The sequence below is a fragment of the Lutra lutra genome, chromosome 5 (assembly GCF_902655055.1).
Source record: "Lutra lutra chromosome 5, mLutLut1.2, whole genome shotgun sequence".
Lineage (NCBI taxonomy): Eukaryota > Metazoa > Chordata > Mammalia > Carnivora > Mustelidae > Lutra > Lutra lutra.
Window position 1 is genome coordinate 71,775,340 of NC_062282.1, and position 18,100 is coordinate 71,793,439.

General features: G+C 40.0%; 1 protein-coding gene across 2 annotated transcripts in view; it reads left to right on the forward strand.

Moving 5' to 3' along the window:
* RAD50 (RAD50 double strand break repair protein) overlaps positions 1-18,100 on the forward strand; it is a 231,606-nt gene that overhangs the window by 909 nt on the left and 212,597 nt on the right. For both annotated transcript variants that reach the window (XM_047729119.1, XM_047729120.1), the window contains exon 2: positions 13,178-13,272. The gene's annotated coding sequence lies outside the window, so the exon portion shown is untranslated. The remainder of the gene's footprint in view (positions 1-13,177; positions 13,273-18,100) is intronic.

Sequence of the window (18,100 nt, forward strand, 5' to 3'; positions counted from 1 at the left end):
AGTGCTCTGGTCTTTGCCGTTCATCACATATACACTAACTTCATCGTCGTATGGAGAACTGCGCTCCACCTCAGGACTGTGGAAACAACCCTGGCAAGGAACAAAAAATTCTATCTATACCTCTACCTCTACCCTTACCCCTACCCCTACCCCTACATGTACTGTATCTATATATCTACACATACGAGTTGCCCACGTGGCCAGTTGTGTGAGATGAGCATAAAGGGTAGAAGGCACTAAGTGTTGAAAGTAAAGGGCCTAAATTTGCAGGCACCTGACTTATATTTGAGTGATGACACGGTTTGTAGCCAATACCAAGAACCCCCTTTCAGTCAACTTTTGTCTCAATAAAAATGAATTCAGCCTAATTACATGGATCTGATCATATGGCCCATTACTGAAACAAAACTCCAATGATCTGAACTTTGAAAATAGCCATTTGAATTTGACAAAAGATGACATAAGATCTTAATTTTTAAAACACGGAATCCCTCCTCTGTCCTGCTTCAGGGCTATGTTGAGTATTCATTGCTTTTAGAAAATGACTTTCTCATGAGCCAGAAAATCGGAGTCTTGATTCAATGAGCTATTCCCTTTCTGCTAAATTCCCTGATGTCCTCTTTTCTCTTCCTCCTGTTAACTAAATTTGAACTGTTGTGGATGGTTCTCTCCTTTTGCTCCCCTCGCTTCGTCTGCAGGGGTAAGAAGTGGTGTGCCGGAGATACCATGCCTGGCATTTATACCACCCTGTGTTCTTGCTTCCATGTTCCAGAAAATGGAATTACTCAGCAGAAAACCAAGCAAGCCCCTGTCTTTCCCCCTACCTTCTTTTCTCCATAGCTTTGTGATCCATTGAGTTAGCCACCAGCATGTGATGGACCTTCTTATATTTTTCACTAAAAAGTAATGCATGGGGGGGCACCTGGGTGGCTCAGTGGGTTAAAGCCTCTGCCTTCGGCTCAGGTCATGGTCCCAGTGTCCTGGGATCGAGCCCCACATCGGGCTCTGTGCTCTGCAGGGAGCCTGCTTCCACCTCTCTATCTGTCTGCCTCTCTGCCTACTTGTGATCTCTGTCAAATAAATAAATTTTTTTTGAAAAAAAAAAAAAAAGTAATGCGTGGGATTTTGTGTGCTTTCCTAAGTATCTAAGGTCTACCAAATTTGATTGCTCATGCACCTTAGTTCATGACACACTAATCCTTGCTCTATCTAGAGTCTCTCATGTACTTTACTTTGTTATTTCCTCCCTTTATACTCCAGTTCTCTGTCAGTAACCTCCTCCCCGAGCACACAGGAACAGACAGCCCTGCGGGTGTATTTGTTTGTTCTTCTAAACTCCCTTTCATTATATTTTCTTAGAATATGTGTCATCTTTGAAACCTATGTCATGTTTTGCTTTTGTTGCACTTACCTAAATAAATATTTTTAGGCTAGAGGTGCCTGGGTGGCTCAGTCAGTTAAGGGTCGGTTAAATGTCCAACTTTGGCTTAGGTCATGATCTCAGGGTCCTTGGTTGGAGTCTCCGTGCTCAGCGGGGAGTCTGCTTCTCCCTCTCCCTCTGCCTGCCACTCCCCTTGCTCATGCTCTCTCTCTCTCTCAAAATAAATAAAATCTTACAAAAATAAAAATAAAAATAGCGACACCTGAGTAGCTCAGTCAGTTAAGGGTCTGCTGCTCAGGTCTGGGATTAAGCCCCTAGTTGGGCTCCCTGCTCAGCGGGGAGTCTGCTTATCTCTCTCTACCTCTGACCCTAATCCCACTCGTGCTCTCTCACACTCTCTCTCAAATAAACAAATAAAATCTTTTAAAATGTTTTCATGTATAAATCTCTTACTATTTCTTTTCCCCCTACATTATGTTTTTGAGTCAAACCGTATTGCTATATGTAAATCTGATTCATTCCTCCTGGTTGTTACAGAATTTCATATGGAAAGTATACACCGCAAGTACTTAATCAGCCTCCTGGGGATAGACGTGAGGTGGCCTGTGACTCCTTGCTTGCATGAACAATGCTGCACCAAAGATCCTTTATGGTGTCTCCCTGTGTCTTGTGCAAGAATTTTTTTTTTTTTTTGAGACAGATATGAGATTGCTGGTTCTAGAATACTTGTGGGATGTCTTTGACTAAAAACTGCTACTTTGTGCTGTAGAATGGCTTCATCAGTTTCCTCCCACCGGGAGTGCTTCAAGGGTCCCTTTTCCAACATCTGCTGGCACTTACTCTTAGCTCACTTAGGAATTTCAATCTTAACTGGTAGGTTAAAGCAGTATCCATTTCTGTTTTAACTGAGCATCTCGTCATATTGTTTTGCCATTGGTAAACTGCTTGCCCATCTATCCATCTAATCTGCCCCTCTTTTCTTTCAGATTTCTGATATTTTTCTTTATAGGGTTTGCATTTTGTTCCTTATTGGCATCCTTATAAGTTAAAATGTTAGTTCTCTGTCAGATGTGGATCTTTTCAGTCTTCCCCTAATCTTGTCACCCATCTGTTAACTTCATTTATGGTCTCCTTTTTATTATTACTAATAACTTTATTATTAAAGTAAATATAACTAAATTCAATAAATACAATAAAAGCAAATAAAAACAACAAAATTTATATACCATAAAATTCACTTATATTTTAAATTATACAATTCAGTGGTTTGTAGTCTCTTTACAGAGTGTGTAACTGTCACTGTAATCTAATTTTAGATTTTTTTTTTTTACTCTGTTGGCAGTCACTCTCCACTTTTCCTTCAATATGCCCCTCCCCAGCCCCAGGCAAGCACTAAGCTACTTCCTGTCTCTTTGCATTTGCCTGCTTCTGGACATCTCATACAAATGGGATGATTCAGTATGTGTTTGTTGTGCCTGGCTTCTTTCATTTAGCATAGTGTTTTGTAGGTTTATCCACATTATAGCATCTATCAGTAGTTTGTTCCTTGTTAATGCCCGATAATATTCAATCACGTGGGTATACTGCATTTTGTTTATCCGTTCATCAGTCGATGCACATTTAGGTTGTTTCTACTTTTGGGCTCCTGTGAATAATGCTTCTGTGAACATTCATGTACAATTTTTGTGTGAACATATATTTTCATTTATCTGGGATATATACCTAGAAGTGGAATGACTGGATCATATGGTATCCCAACTTTTAAACTTTTGAGGAACACCCAAACTTTTTTCCAAAGCAGCTGTGACATTTTCTGGTCTTACTGGCAGTGCGTGATGGTTCCATTTTCTTCAAGTCCTCATTACCACTTGTCCCTCATTTGAGTTAGAGCTGTCCTATCCTAGTGGGTATGAAGTTGTAGTACATGGTGGTTTTAATTTGCACTTCCCTGATGGTTAATGATGTTTAATGTATTTTCATGCACTTATTAGCCATTCGTGCCTCTTCTCTAAAGAAATGTCTATTCAGAACTATTTAAAATTGTTATTTTTATTTTATTATTAAATTGTAATGGTTCTTTATATATTCTTGATACAGTCCTTTTATCAGATATATGAGTTGCAAATAGTTCTGTGACTTGTCTTTTCACTTTCTTGTTGGTGTTCTTTGAGGCAAAAAAATTTTCAGTTTTGTTGATGTCCAGCTGGTCAATCTTCTCTTACCTTCTTTGTTTTTGGTGTCATGTCTAACAAATCCTTGCCTAACTCAAGGTTATGAAGAGTCATTCTTATGTTTTCATCTAAGAGCTTTATAGTTTACACTAAGTCTATGGTCTACTTTTTTTTAAAACATAAATCTTTAAATTTTGTGTAGTCTTAGCCATCATTTTTCTCCTTTTAGCTTATGCTATTTACATCTCATTTAAGAAATCCTTACCTACCTGAAGATTATAAATTTTTTTCTATATTTTCTCCTACTAATTTTACAGTTTCTTCTACTTTTACATCTTTAATCCAATTAGATTTTGTTTTTATTATGGCTTTGTAATATGTCTTAATATCTACCTTTTTTTTAACTTTTTCTTTTCTTTTCATGGGCTTGTTCTTTCATAAACATTTTAAAATTTGTAAAGTTCACAGTAGTCTTTCTGAAGTTGATTGGAAATTAATTGAAATCATTGGTTGATCTGGGAAGAAATTATACCTTTTATTGTCAAGTCATCTCACCCATGAATATGGTTTCTTCTCTCCATTTATTCATATTTTCTCTTAGATGTACTTTAATAGAGTTTTTCAAATTTTCTGCACAGGTCTCTTGCATTTTTTATTAAGATAATTCCTAGCTTCAATAGTATTACTAATATAAGTGGTTTCTTATTTTGTCACATTGTTGCTGGTTACACTGTTACATATTCTCTCTCTCTCTCTCTCTGATTGGTTACTGTTAGTGTGGAGAAATGCAATCAGTTGTTTTTAGATTGATTTCATTTCTAACTACCTTTCTGAACTTATATTAATTCTAATGGTTTTTCTGTGGATTTTCTTGAGAGTTCTATACGAAATAATTATACCAGTTGCAAACACTGAGGTTTGTCTCTTTCCTTCCAATTTTATACTTTGTTTTACTTTTTATTATTTCTTATAGTGGCTACTTTTTCTATAATTGTATTACATGGTGGTGGGACTAGCTGTATCCTTGTCTTGTTCCATTCCTTAAAGAGAATACAGTTTTCTTTTAAGTATGATGTTACCTATAGGTTTGTAGATGATAGTCTCTGTTAAGGAAAGGAAATCCTTTTCCTTAGGATCTGAGATACTAAGAAACATAGATAAAATTAATATAATACTTCCTAATGAAAAAATTTTATCACATGTGGTGGCTAAACCAATTATAATCAAGCTTTGAAGAAAAGACAGTGGTGGTGAAGACAGGGGCTTGGTCTCTTAACTCTAGTTCTTTAAGACCTAGGTTTTGTGATTTTTTATTTTTGTTTTTAACATGAATTAGTATTGAATTTTGTCAAATGCCCTCTATGTACCTGGTGAGATGATTACCTATTTCCCCAGCCCAATTTTCCATGTATTATTAGGGTATATAATCTTAGCTGTTGTAACAGTCCCAACATTTCAGTGGCTTACACCAGGAATGCTATTTATTTATCACTCATGACACAATCCAGGGTTGTTGGTGAGATAGTGGACTCTCCTTTACTTAGTTGTTCAGGAACCCAGGCTCTTTCTTGCCAGTTGCTTTCCCATCTCCTTGGACCTAGGTCCTTCATTGGGTCCTCCATGATGGCCAGAGATGACACAGATCACTGCTCCTCATATTCCATTGGCAAGGACTAGTCACATTATCCCACCTATTGTAAGGTGGCTGGAAGTTTTGTAGGTTTTTTTCTTTTTTTCCTTTTTAAAAAAATTTTATTTATTTATTTGAGAGACAGAGTGATTGAGAGAGAGCATGAGTGGGGGAAAGGAGCAGAGGGAGAGGGAGAAGCAGACTCCCACTGAGCAGGGAGCCCAATTCGGGGCTTGATCCCTGGACTTTGGGATCATGACCTGAGCAGAAGGTAGACACCCAACCCCATGGTGGGTGGAAAGTTTAATGGCATTCACAGGAGGAAAAGGACAGCAGAGAGGTGGTCATCAATAGTAACTTCTATAATCCATTAACGTAGTGAATTACCTTGAGAGGTTTGCTGACTTTGAATCATTTTTTGTTACTTTATCATGACATACTCTTAATACTTTTCTAGATTTGATTAGGTATTATTTTATTTAGGTGTTTGGCATTCATGTTTATAAGTTTAACTGGCCTGTATTTTTCTTTTTTTGGACAGTCCATATTCCAAATTTCAAAATTATAGTAACTTTAGGTTGGGCAATGTTTCCTCTCTTTTTTATTTTCTAAAGTAACGCATTTAAGTAAAAATTATGTGTTCCTTGGAAGTTAGTGGAATGCTCTTGTAAAACCTTCTGGACTTGAGACTTTGTGGGGAAGAAGTGTTTTAAATTACTTCAGTTTCTTAAATGGCTATTCATGTTTGCTATCATTTTTGTGACATTTTGTGGCAATTTTGGCAAATTTTCTAGAAATTTACTGATTTCAAAATGTATTGTGTGTCTTCAAAATGTGTTGTCATATAGATATTTATAGTTATACAGAATAATATAGAATATTTATAAAATAGAATATTATATAATATAATAGTATATATAATATTCTATATTATAGTTATATAGACTAATATAGAATAATAGAATAAAATTATTAAGATTTTTTATTATTCTTTTATAAGTTTTTAAATGTTGGCTATATTTGTCATTTCCTCTTTTTTTTCTTTAGTCTTTTACATCTTCTGTCAATTATTCTTGTTTAGTCTCCCTGTGTTTAAAGAAATACTTTGATTGTGATGAGCACTGAGTAATGATGTATAGAATTGTTGAATCACTATATTGTATACCTGAAACTAATGTAACAGTGTTTGTTAACTGTACTGGAATTTAAAAACTTAAAATGAAATAAAATAAACTTAATTTTTAAATAAATTAAAATTTAAAAAACTCAAATACTTTGGGTTTTATTAATCCCCTTTATTTATTATCCTCTATATCTTTTATTTCAGTGATTCTGCCCTTATATTTATTATTTCATTTCTTCTTGTTTCTTTGGTTACACGCTAGTTGTAAAAGTTTCAAACAATGTAGACACTAGTAAAGTGAATTAGGAAAGCCCACTCCTGTCTTTTATAATCTCACTATAAGCAACCACTCTTACCAAATTGGTGTTTTTCTGGATGCTTTTCTCTGCTTATACATTTGTCTACAATTCTTCTAAACTACGTAAGTTGTGGGTCTGTTTTTCTGGTGTACACACACACACACACACACACACATCCATTAAAATGACGTATCATAATTTATTTATCGTATTATATTTATAAATAAGTATAATTTATTTATGGGCAAATAGGTTGAAAGTCTTGGTTTTTTAATAGTGGAATTTGATTCATATTTATTTTGATCACTAAGTGTGGCCTTATTTCTGCCACCTTGTTTTGCCAAATATTGATCACGAGTTTTTCCTTTTCTTTTTTCCTTATGATTTCTTCTGTATTAATCAAAGTGTCTATCTCCATTCCTTCCTTCCTTCTTTTTATTTGGTGACGTGGAATTCTGTATCTTACAAGGAGCCCTCTTTAATTTCTTAAGCACAGATAAACTTATGTTTTCCTATAAGTACCAAAAATTAATCAGAATCTCTAACATCCTCCCAAACATAAGGACCTTTTTTTTTTAAAGATTTTATTTATTTCTTTTGAGAGAGAGCACAAGAAAGCAAGCACAAGGACAGAGGAAGAGGGAGAAGTAGATTCCCCATTGAGCAGGGAGCCTGATATGAGACTCAATCCCAGGACCCCAGGATCATGACCTGAGCTGAAGGCAGACACTTAACTGACCGAGCCACCCAGGTGTCCCAAGAAACTTTTTAGTATGTTTTTAATTCTCTTCTCTCCCACTTTTCCCTCATAGGCACATACTCATGTAAATGTCTGCCCAGGAATTACAATCTGGAAACTTCCTGTTATTACTAATTCTTTGTGCTTCAAAATACACTTTTCTTTTTCTACTTTAGAAATCTTTTTTTAACAATTGCATTCATCCGTAACCTATTTGTGTAGTTGCCTACCACATCAGGATAGGAAGGCTCACACATATGCTTCTTTTAGAGTTTTCATTGACTTCCTGAATATTTATAGTGATTGGTGTGTCATGAGTAATGCTTCTCTGGCTTCCTTATTTCTCACAAGTCTACTTTGGAATCCATGCTATTCTGATCCTCATTTGACCTTTACTGGCACAAAAACATTCTGAAGTATTTGCAAATGCTAGTCACTTCCTCGTGTTTTACTGAGTTTACTTTAGCTTGGTTAAATCAAGAGCAATATCAGTTTGTGTAAACTTACCACTAACTGAAGGTTCATGTAATGGCCCTGCCCCAGGGTCAGAGACTGTCTAGAGAAATATAAAAATCTCTTTGAAAATTCAGCTGCTGAATATCTTATGCTAAAGAGCTTAATATTTTAACATTTACTTTATAATACTTAACTATTTGAGGGTGAAGTAAAATGGGCACTGTCACAGGGAAATTATGGTAAAACTAACTTGGATGGTGTTTAGCAAAAGCTTTTTTTTTTTAACTTTCTTTATCTTTTTAAAAGATCTCATTTTTTAAAAGATTTTTAAAATGTATTTATTTGACAGAGAGAGATCACAAAGTAGGCAGAGAGGCAGGCAGAGGGAGAGGGGGAAGCAGGCTCCCTGCTGAGCAGAGAGTTCTATGCGGGGCTCGATCCCAGGACCCTGAGATCATGACCGGAGCCGAAGGCAGAGGCTTTAACCCACTGAGCCACCCAGGTGCCCCTATCAACAACTTTTTAAAGTGTCCATACACTTTTATCTCAATAATTCTACTTCCAGGACTATATCTTTAGACATGTTTCCAGGTGTGTGGGTGGCTTAGTCGGTTAAACGTCTGCATTTAGCTCCAGTGGTGATCCCAGGGTGCTGGGATTGAGCCCCGAGTTGGGCTTCCTGCTCAGTGGGGAGTCTGCTTCTCCCTCTCTGCCTAAGGCTGCCCCCTCCACCCACTCATGCTCGCGCTCTCTCTCTCAAATAAATAAATAAAATCTTAAAAAAGAAAAAAAAGACATGTTTCCTATGCAAGGTGATTTCAGGTGATGCAGGGTAGTTCTAGGTGGAATAGATCTGTGGCGTTGTCTAACCCTGATTCACATAGTGGGAAAGTCATTCCTGTCAATTCCTTTTCAGTCTTCTGATCAAGAGAAGGAGAAAGCTGTCAGTTTGGTGCTAGTATGTCTTTAATACCTCTCTACACCTTTCCAGTCTCCCTTTTAATATAAAAGAATGAGCAAAGGAATAGCCATATCTTAATTCCATTTCCACAATGTTGTTTAGTTTTCCATTGTATTTGTCTTTATGATTGCCTTTCTTTATGACATAAGATGCTGGTTTTCCATTTATAATAGTAAATAAAGTTTGCTTTTAGGACTCGTTTATTTAAGGGCAGAAATGAATTGATTTAAAGAGAAAGGCTAAGTATAGGGCAATTGATACTTAATTATGCTGAAATAGTTGTGGTGTTTGGATAACTGAAATGTGAGGAACATGATCCTAAGAATGACCAGAGCTTCAGATACAGATTTTAAATGGGGGGTGCTTAAATATAAAAATGTTCCTCTCAGTGAGACTTCTGCTATCAGAAAGTTTGAAACCACTCGGGTGTCCAGCAATAAGGCATTGGTTAAATGAATTTGAGGGGCACCTGGGTGGCTCAGTGGGTTAAAGCCTCTGCCTTCAGCTCAGGTCATGATCCCCAGGGTCCTGGGATTGAGCCCCACATTGGGCTCCCTGCTCAGTGGGGAGCCTGCTTCTCCCTCTCTCTCTGCCTGCCTCTCTGTCTACTTGTGATCTCTCTCTGTCAAATAAATAAATAAAGTCTTAAAAAAATGAATTTGATATCATCCTATGATATAATACTGTTAGATATTAAAAAGTATATTTAATGACATGGAAAAATTACATACTGTTAGGTAAAACAAAACTGATTACAAAAGAAAAATATATACAGTATTCCATTGTTGTTAAAAAGGAACTATATATATATATATATATTATATATAAGACTATGTATTTGTTTTATATGTGTGTGTGTGTGTATGTATATACACTAAAATTATTGGGAAAAGGAGTAGAAAAAAATAATTCCAAATAAGTTATGTCTGGGTGCTTCGGACTACAGATTTTTGTGTTTTCTTTTAATAAACATCTATCACTTTGTTACAAGAAAAACAATGTATACATATATCAATATCTATGTATATATATGTATTTTTTACACATACTGATTTTTTAATTAAGCTGTTCCCACTCTTACAGGACTGCTTGGCATTTCGCCATCTGCACTCCTGAGTCCTTACACGCTCCTGGAATCCAATTAGGTCCCCGTAGCCTGCTGCAGAGCCAAAAGAAGATAGGACTTCCTTGTGACCCCTCAGTACACTCCAAGATACTTGGTCTTTGTGGGTGTATATTTATACTTTCAGGGTAAATCAGAGGAATATACACAAAATTGTTTGGAATCGTTTTTATTGCCTTTTCTTCTCAACAGTCCTATCAGGCAGGCTCACATCAGGATCGCACTTTTTTTTAAGTGGGTTTGGATCATTAAAGAAGAGTAGAGTAGATGCTGAAAGGGGGTCTCCTAGTTTCTCATTTGTTCTCATCCTGTAATTTCTGCATTATTCTACTGGCCATGTTTTGTTTTGTTTTGTTTTTGCTTCTTAAATTTTTATTTGGAAATAATTTCAAACTTCCAGAAAAGGGACCAAAATAAAAATGATTAAAAGAATATCCCAATAGTAAAAAGAATAGTTAAAAAATAAAAGTAGTAAAAAGAATCTTTACCTGGATTCACCTATTAACATTTTACCCCATTTGCTTTATTTATATCTATATATACAAATATATATATTTTTCTAATTTCAATATATAAAGTATATACTCCCAGTATATAATACATATGTTATATATTTAAATTGTGTGTGTGTGTGTGTGTGTGTGTGTGTATTTCCTGCACCATTTTGCCATGAAATTTCTATATGTCAGATATAATCATGGTTCCACATCACCTGGGTTGGAGGTGCATATGTTTAAATTTGGATGCCGTCTTTCCAAGATTACAAAATCTCTGTTGGGAAGAAAAAAAATTGTCCACTGAAGGCCTAATCCTTGGCAGAAACAATTGCTATCTTTGCCTTCTAGAAATTCCTAGGATGTTACTTCTTAGAGCTTGTTCCTGGAAACCCCTGGATTCCTTTGTAGGAATGGGATTGGCAGGTCCCTGTTGAGTGACTAAGTGCTATCTCTCTCAAAGACAGCTTCCTCCCTTTAGAAGGGTGCTGGGCTCTGCCCAGGGCCAGCTAGCCAGGTCTTGAGCCTAACAGAAGCCTGTTGTGGCAATCCAGTAATATCTGCCAGGTTGTAGCAAGATCTTTGACTGGCCAACATCCCCCACCTCCGACTGCCCTGCCCTGGGGTCCTTCAACTCCTCTCTACCCCCACTGCTACCACTGCAGTGATTCAGGCTGTCACTTCTCTTGTCAGTAACCTCTGACTGGTACCTATCTCCCTTTACCTCTTGCCTATTTTTTTCGCAGAAGCCAATGTGTGTTAGTCTCCTATTGCTGCTGTAACAAATTACACAAAACTAGTGGCTTGAAACAATATAAATTTATTTTTTTACAGGGACACCTGGGTGGCTCAGTTGGTTAAACATCTGCCTTCAGCTCAGATCATGACCTTAGGGTCCTGGGATTGAGCCCTCTGTCAGGCTCCCTGCTCAGCTGGGGAGTCTGCTTTTCCCTCTCCCTGTGCCCTTCCCCCCAACACTTATGCTCATGCACACACACTCTCTCTCTTTCTGTCAAATAAATAAATAAAATCTTTTAAAAAATAATTATTTTACAGTTCTGCAGGTCAAAGTCCTAAAATCAAAGTTTTAACAAGGCTGTGTTCCTACTAGAGGTTCTGGAGGAAACTCATTTCATTGCCTCTTCCAGCTGCTTGAGGCTTCCTGGATTCCTTGGCTCATGGCCCCTTCCTCCATATTTAACACCAACAAGTCTTTCTCATGCCACCCTGCTCTGCTGCTCTTCTTCTGTAGTCAAATCTCATCTGTCTCCATCTTGTGATTACATTGAGCCCACCTGGAGGATGCAGGATTATTTTCCCATCTCAAGATCCATAATATAATCCCATTCTGCAACATGCCTTTTGCCATGTTAGGGAACATACAACTTCTAGTGATCCAGACATCAGTGTCTTTGGCAGGGCCTTTATTCAGCCTACCACACAGTGTAGCCTTTTAGAAACACACACACATCCAACCACATTATTCCTCTGCCTAAAAGTCTAATGTGCTGATCTAATCCTCAGAGGATGAGGGCTTCTTGGGCCTGGGGGTACCATGCAAAGGCTGCTCACACCCCTTCTTCACCTCCTCTACCTCCTCCCTCTCTCCTTGGCCTCTGGCTTGCTGTCTATGATCCAGCCTTTGTGCATTGTATGCTTTTTACCAAGGATGTTTCTCTTCCCCACACTCCATTCTAGGCCTTTGCAAGGCTCCAGACAAGGTCAGTCCTCCCTAGGATGCTCTTGTAGTGGCCTGTGTCATTCTGCTGTCACACTTACCTGGGCTGTTATACCTTGGCATTCATTTAAGTGATTATTTGATTCATATATGCTTCTCCTATGTGAGTAAATACCCCACACAGGCTGGGACCATGTCTGGTCTTTGCCCACTGTTGTATCCCAGCATGGTATCTGGCTTATGGTAGATGGTTAGTGAGTATGTGGGAATAAATGAATAAGTGAATTAATGTTAACAGCATGGTCATCACTGCCCATCCCCTCCATGCTGCTGCTGCTTCTGCACAGCATTTATTGCCTCTTCTCTTGTCCCCTCCCTTCACCAGAATGGAAGCCCACAAGAGCAGGGACTTTGTCTTTTGGGTGCATGTCTGGTCCATAACAGGGGCTTGAAAAATGGGGGATGCCTTATATCCAGGGTGCTCTGAACCTCTCACAGAGTTTTCATATCAGAACCCTCTTTGAAACTGGCTATTATAAAGTTCTTCATTTTAATTATTCATGCTAACTCAGATAATCAGGCAAATCAGCAAAGACCTTTAAAATGTTCAATTTGGGGGGGCGCCTGGGTGGCTCAGTGGGTTAAGCTTCTGCTTTTGGCTCAGGTCATGATCTCAGGGTCCTGAATGGAGCCCCACATCGGGCTCTCTGCTCAGCAGGGAGTCTGCTTCCCCCTCTCTCTTTACCTGCTGCTCTGCCTGCTTGTGATCTCTCTCTCTGTGTCAAATAAATAATAAAATCTTTTAAAAAATAAATAAAATACTCAATTTTTTGGTGAAGATTAAATGAGTTAATAAATGTGAATCATTGAGAGCGGTGTCCGGCCCATGGTGAACCCTGTGTGAGTTTGCTTGTTGTTGCTGTTAAGAGATGCTCAAGTCCTTGATAGTCTAGAATGTTTACTGACTGTGTCTGTCACAACACTGTGGTAGAGCCACAAACACAGAGCTGAGCGGGTTCACCTGGCTCTCGCACCCGGATGGACCCAGCTATTTCAGTTGCCTGGCGCTTAAGGTGAGTGTTCTGCTCCATAACTTTGTCCTTTTCCTTGTTTTGCCTGCAGGTGGCAGCACGCCCTGGACTTCTCTGCCCTGTGGGCAGTCCCCAGGCTGGACCGCAGAGAAATAAGAAAATGGACTCCCAGCTGCCATCTGCAATGTGAGCATTTGTGGGAGGATTGTTTATGTGGGAGGATTATTTCGACCCTATTTTCCCTGAACGGACAATAATTCTAAGTTGCATATTTGGGAAAAAGGGTGCTTTCTGTAAAGCTAAGGGCAATGCACCACTTTTTGGCCTTGTCATGAGCAGTCTAGAAAAGACCCTCCCTGATGTTTCAGCACCTTCGATGATGTTTTGTCCTTACTTGCAACCCCTGTAGGGCCCTGCCTGACAGTGACTCTATGACATCTTCCTTTAGTGTCCTGGTCTTTATCTGTAGGGAGCTTGATGAACCCTGTCTCTCATCCTCCCCCATGCCAGCTTTGCACCAAGCCTCTGTGTGTCGGGCGCTGTGCTGTGCAGTTTCCACCTCATTCAGTCCCCACAAAAACCTGGCCAAATTAGGGGTATTACTCCTTTGTTACAAATGGAGCCAAGGCTCAGAGGTTAAATTATGTACAGAGCTCAGATGTAGCAAACGCAGGGTAGCAGCCTAGGGTCTCTAGAACTCTTGCCTCTTACCAGAAAATGAGGTTGGCCGCCTATGGGTAGAAAATGAACCATATTTGTTCTTGTAGACCTGAAAAAGGAACAAAGTAAAACTAATGGAAAACAAATTATAATCCCTAAATAACCTCCTTCTCTAAATTTACCATCTTAACTTCACATAATCCTATTTTTCTTCATGATTTCTTTTAATCTGAATTGTTGGCTCACTAGTAAAATTTGCCTTTGTTGCTCTTTGCCTTATGCAAACCCTTATCTGTTTTATTCTATGTACCACCTGATACAAGGTAGCTTTGTCGTTCATCTGGAGGACCTGTATCCTCCATAAACTGGTGGAGTTTGAAAAGTGGCAAAGTGTGAAGAGTCTTCTGTGCCCAGGAGGTTGAGCAACCCATCTGAGGGTCCACACACTGACACCCCTGAGCGCCCCAAGCAGGACTCTCTCGCTTAGCTCTCATGACTGGTGCAACCTAAATCTTAAGTCTTATCACAATGAGCTATTTGATCAACCAGGTCATTCTTAAGTCCCTGCCAATATCTGAACATTTTAAAATGCTACAGTTAAAATTGTGGTCAGCAAAAGACAAGCTGTCCTTTTCCCCAGGGGGGTACCTTCCTGAGCACAACTTTGAGACATTTCATTTCCGACCACTCAGGACAAATAGCCTCAAGGACACAGTCACTGTGGATGTTTCAAACTGATAGATTTACACAGCAGTCACTTACACAAGCAACAGTCACTAACTTATGACTGAGATATTTTTTCCTTGTCCTTCCTTTTTTTTTTTTTTTAAATAACAGCTTTATTGGGCTATAACCATGCGGTTCATCCATTTAAAATTGTGATTGAATGGCCTTTAATATTTTCACAGAGTTGCATGTCCATCACCAGAGTCAATTTTAGAACACTTTCCTTACCCCAAAAGAAACTGCACCCCTGCATGTTTGCCCACCTTCACTCCGCCTGTTTCCCACAGCACCGCCCCTGCCACGCCCACAGTGGCTCATCTACATCCCATCCCTGTAGACTTCCTATACTGGGCATTATGGAGATAGCGCCTCACCACCTGTGATCTTCTGTGTCTGGCTTTTTCCACTTCACACGATGTTTTCAAAGTTCGTCCATGTCACAGCACATGTCAGTACTCACTTCTTTTCATTGCCAAATAATATTCCGTTGTGTGGTTATACCACTTTTGTTCATTCATCATTTGATGGACGTTTGAGTTGTTTCCAGTTTGGGCTATTGTGAACAATGCTGTGAATATTTTGTGCAGGTTTTTGTGTGGGCTGTGATTGTGTCTTGTGAGTCCATAAGCTGTAATGAGCAAGTCTAGTTTCTAAGCATTTTTTTTTAAAGATTTTATTTATTTATTTGACAGAGAGATCACAAGCAGGCAGAGAGGCAGGCAGAGAGAGGAGGAAGCAGGCTCCCCGCTGAGCAGAGAGCGCGATGCGGGGCTCGATCCCAGGACTCGGAGATCATGACCTGAGCCGAAGGCAGCGGCTTAACCCACTGAGCCACCCAGGCGCCCCAGTTTCTAAGCACTTGAGAGAAGAATAGAACCATGTTGACGTTGTTTGAGATTTAAAGGGATAGTTGCTTTGTGTAGACATAGATTTGCACTCAAAGAAATTAACTACATGAAACAAAGTTAAATCCAAAAGGTATTTAGATCTAATTCTTCTCCACATCACTTGAGTTTTCTAAGTTCTGTTTTGCTATTCTTTGCCTAAAAAAAAAAAAAAAAAAAAAAGAACGGGGAAGAAATATGTGTTGGTCCCAAGGTCTCACTTGAAATAACGTGGAAATCGTTTGGGTGGAGGGTGGCACGAGGACTTTTTTTGGGTGCATTTGGCAGCTGGCTGGGTAAGGTGGAGGTAGGGACCAGAGAGAGGAACAAGAGGGGAGGAGAATGTGGGATCACGTGTGCCACCCATCCGCGTGGTTCAGCTTCCCAGTGACCCACCCTTATGGCTGTGGGGCACTGACGGGTCACACTTAGTGTGGCTATTGCTTGTTAACTGGGTGACGTGCTTCACAGCTGAGTACCTGTGGGTCTAGTTTCACTCTGCTTCTGACTCACAGAGCTCTGGTGTTGGGCTGTTGGTTTTTAGTAAAAGCAGGTGTTAGGAAGAATGTGTTGAAGGACAAATGAAGCCCCCAAGGGACTCTGCTAGATGCAGGACTAAAAATATTTCCGGGCTTTTTGTCGTCATCGTCGTTGTCGTTGTCGTTGTCATTGGTATGTGTGTGTGTGTGTGTGTGTGTGTGTGTGTGTTTGTGTGTGTGTTAACCCCACTTAAATTTTCAGTTTAACTGTGTTTTCCTTACTGAAATCTCTAAGTGAGGCTATTCCTTGTGATTTATTCTATGCATTTCTTAGGGAGTTCCTCTACTTCTCACATCTGGGTTGGAGTTAGAGACCTTTTTTCTTTTCTCTTCACACCGACCCAGCTTGCAGAAATAGGAGTGATTTGAGTTTGCCTCCAATTTAACTTATTTCTTTATCTTAATTTTCCTTTCCTTGGGACATGAGAGAGTATTGAGGGGGGAGTTGTTTTTAACTGAATTCTGACTTCAGGTGAGTCAGCAGGAATTTTTATGTATTATTTAATGCCTGATGGGAGACACATCTTAAGAAAAGAAACAGGCACCCTTCTAATTTGAGAGTCAAAACTGTGTTCCCATCTGTTTACGTGCAATCCTGAGGCCACCAAGGGCCCACTTGTGAGCACCCAGGAAAGCCCAAGTCAGAGAAGGCTTTGTGAAGTGGCCCCAGCACCATAGTAGACGGGAGAGAGAAGGTGGGTGGTAGTTGCAGGCACATAGGCGTGACAGGGAACAGGAGGGTCAGGAAGAGTCCAGAGGGGTCATAACGGGTAGGTTGAGTTGACAGGATTTGGGTGGTGGTAGGATTTGATCTCAAGCCAAGCAGTTCGGCTTTAATACCATAAAGAATAGGAAGTAAAGGGGCTCCTGGCTGGCTCAGTTGGTAGACTCTGTGACTCTTCATTTCTGGGCTGTGAGTCTGAGTCCCATATTGGGTGTAAAGATGACTTAAAAAATAAAATCTTAAAAAAAAAATAAGAATAGGAAGTAAAGACTTTTGAAGAGGAACACACACTTACTGTTGAAAGCAAAGACTTCTTTTTTTTCCATTTTGCACCTGAGTAAAGAAGTACTTTTCAAGTATTTTCTTTTCAAATAATTCTCCAAGACCCCATGGCCAGGGGAGGTTAGATATCACTGACCCCAGAGTACATATAGGTGTGCCCTGGCCTGAGTCTTGGGACAGCCAGGGCGTCAGCCAGCTCCGCCTTGCATGGCCCTGTGAGTCCCTGCGTGACTGCATCTGTTTGTCAGCATCCCTCCCTGGGCGGAACCGGTTAGGGGCAGAGGGGGGACTTTGAATAAGTCACTTCCCAGCCTGTCAGAAGCCCTGGGAAGGCAGGGGGCAGGCACCCAGCCAGACCTCCATGGTCAGTGCAGCAACAGTCCAGGCACGTTCCCAGAGCTGCAGAGACCTGCAGGGAGTTTGGGAGCTGCAGGGCCCCAGGCAAGTCTCTCCTCCCCAGTGGGAGCCACAGGGCTGAGGTGGTCTGGGCAGGCCAAAAGCCCAGCTGCAGCACCAGCACACGTTCCCTCTTGTTATGGCCCTGCTGCTCCAGTGCACTTGTTTTGTTCCGAGGTTTCCCAGCCATTCCTTGGCTCGCACCTTCACATAGTGTTCGGCAAACAGCTAAGCACCTGAAATGTACGGGTGAGCTCCTGGCAATGGACAGAACAACCCGAGGCCCTGGATTCCCCTTGCTTCACCCTTCTGGTCTCACCTGTAGACTTGGGCTAGGCATAGAGTTCTGGTCCAAAGGGAGGGAGGAAGAAAAACAATGACTTGTTGAGGATCTCTCCCTCCTTGGTGATCTCTGATTCTTTTTTTTTTTTTTTTAAGATTTTATTTATTTATTTATATGACAGAGATCACAAGTAGGCAGAGAGGCAGGCAGAGAGAGAGAGGAGGAAGCAGGCTCCCTGCCAAGCAGAGAGCCAGATGCAGGGCTTGATCCCAAGACCCTGAGATCATGACCTGAGCTGAAGGCAGAGGCTTAACCCACTGAGCCACCCAGGTGCCCTGTGATCTCTGATTCTATAGACAGATTCCATAGAAAGTTCTTAAAGGGGTTTGGAAGATCCCTTAAGTCATGTCCTGGGGTTTGTGATTTATATTTATATTACACAACCCCTGTCCCACCCACCTTTTTATTTGCTTTCAAAACACTTTTACATCTGTCCTTGAACTTTATAAAGTAATTCTGT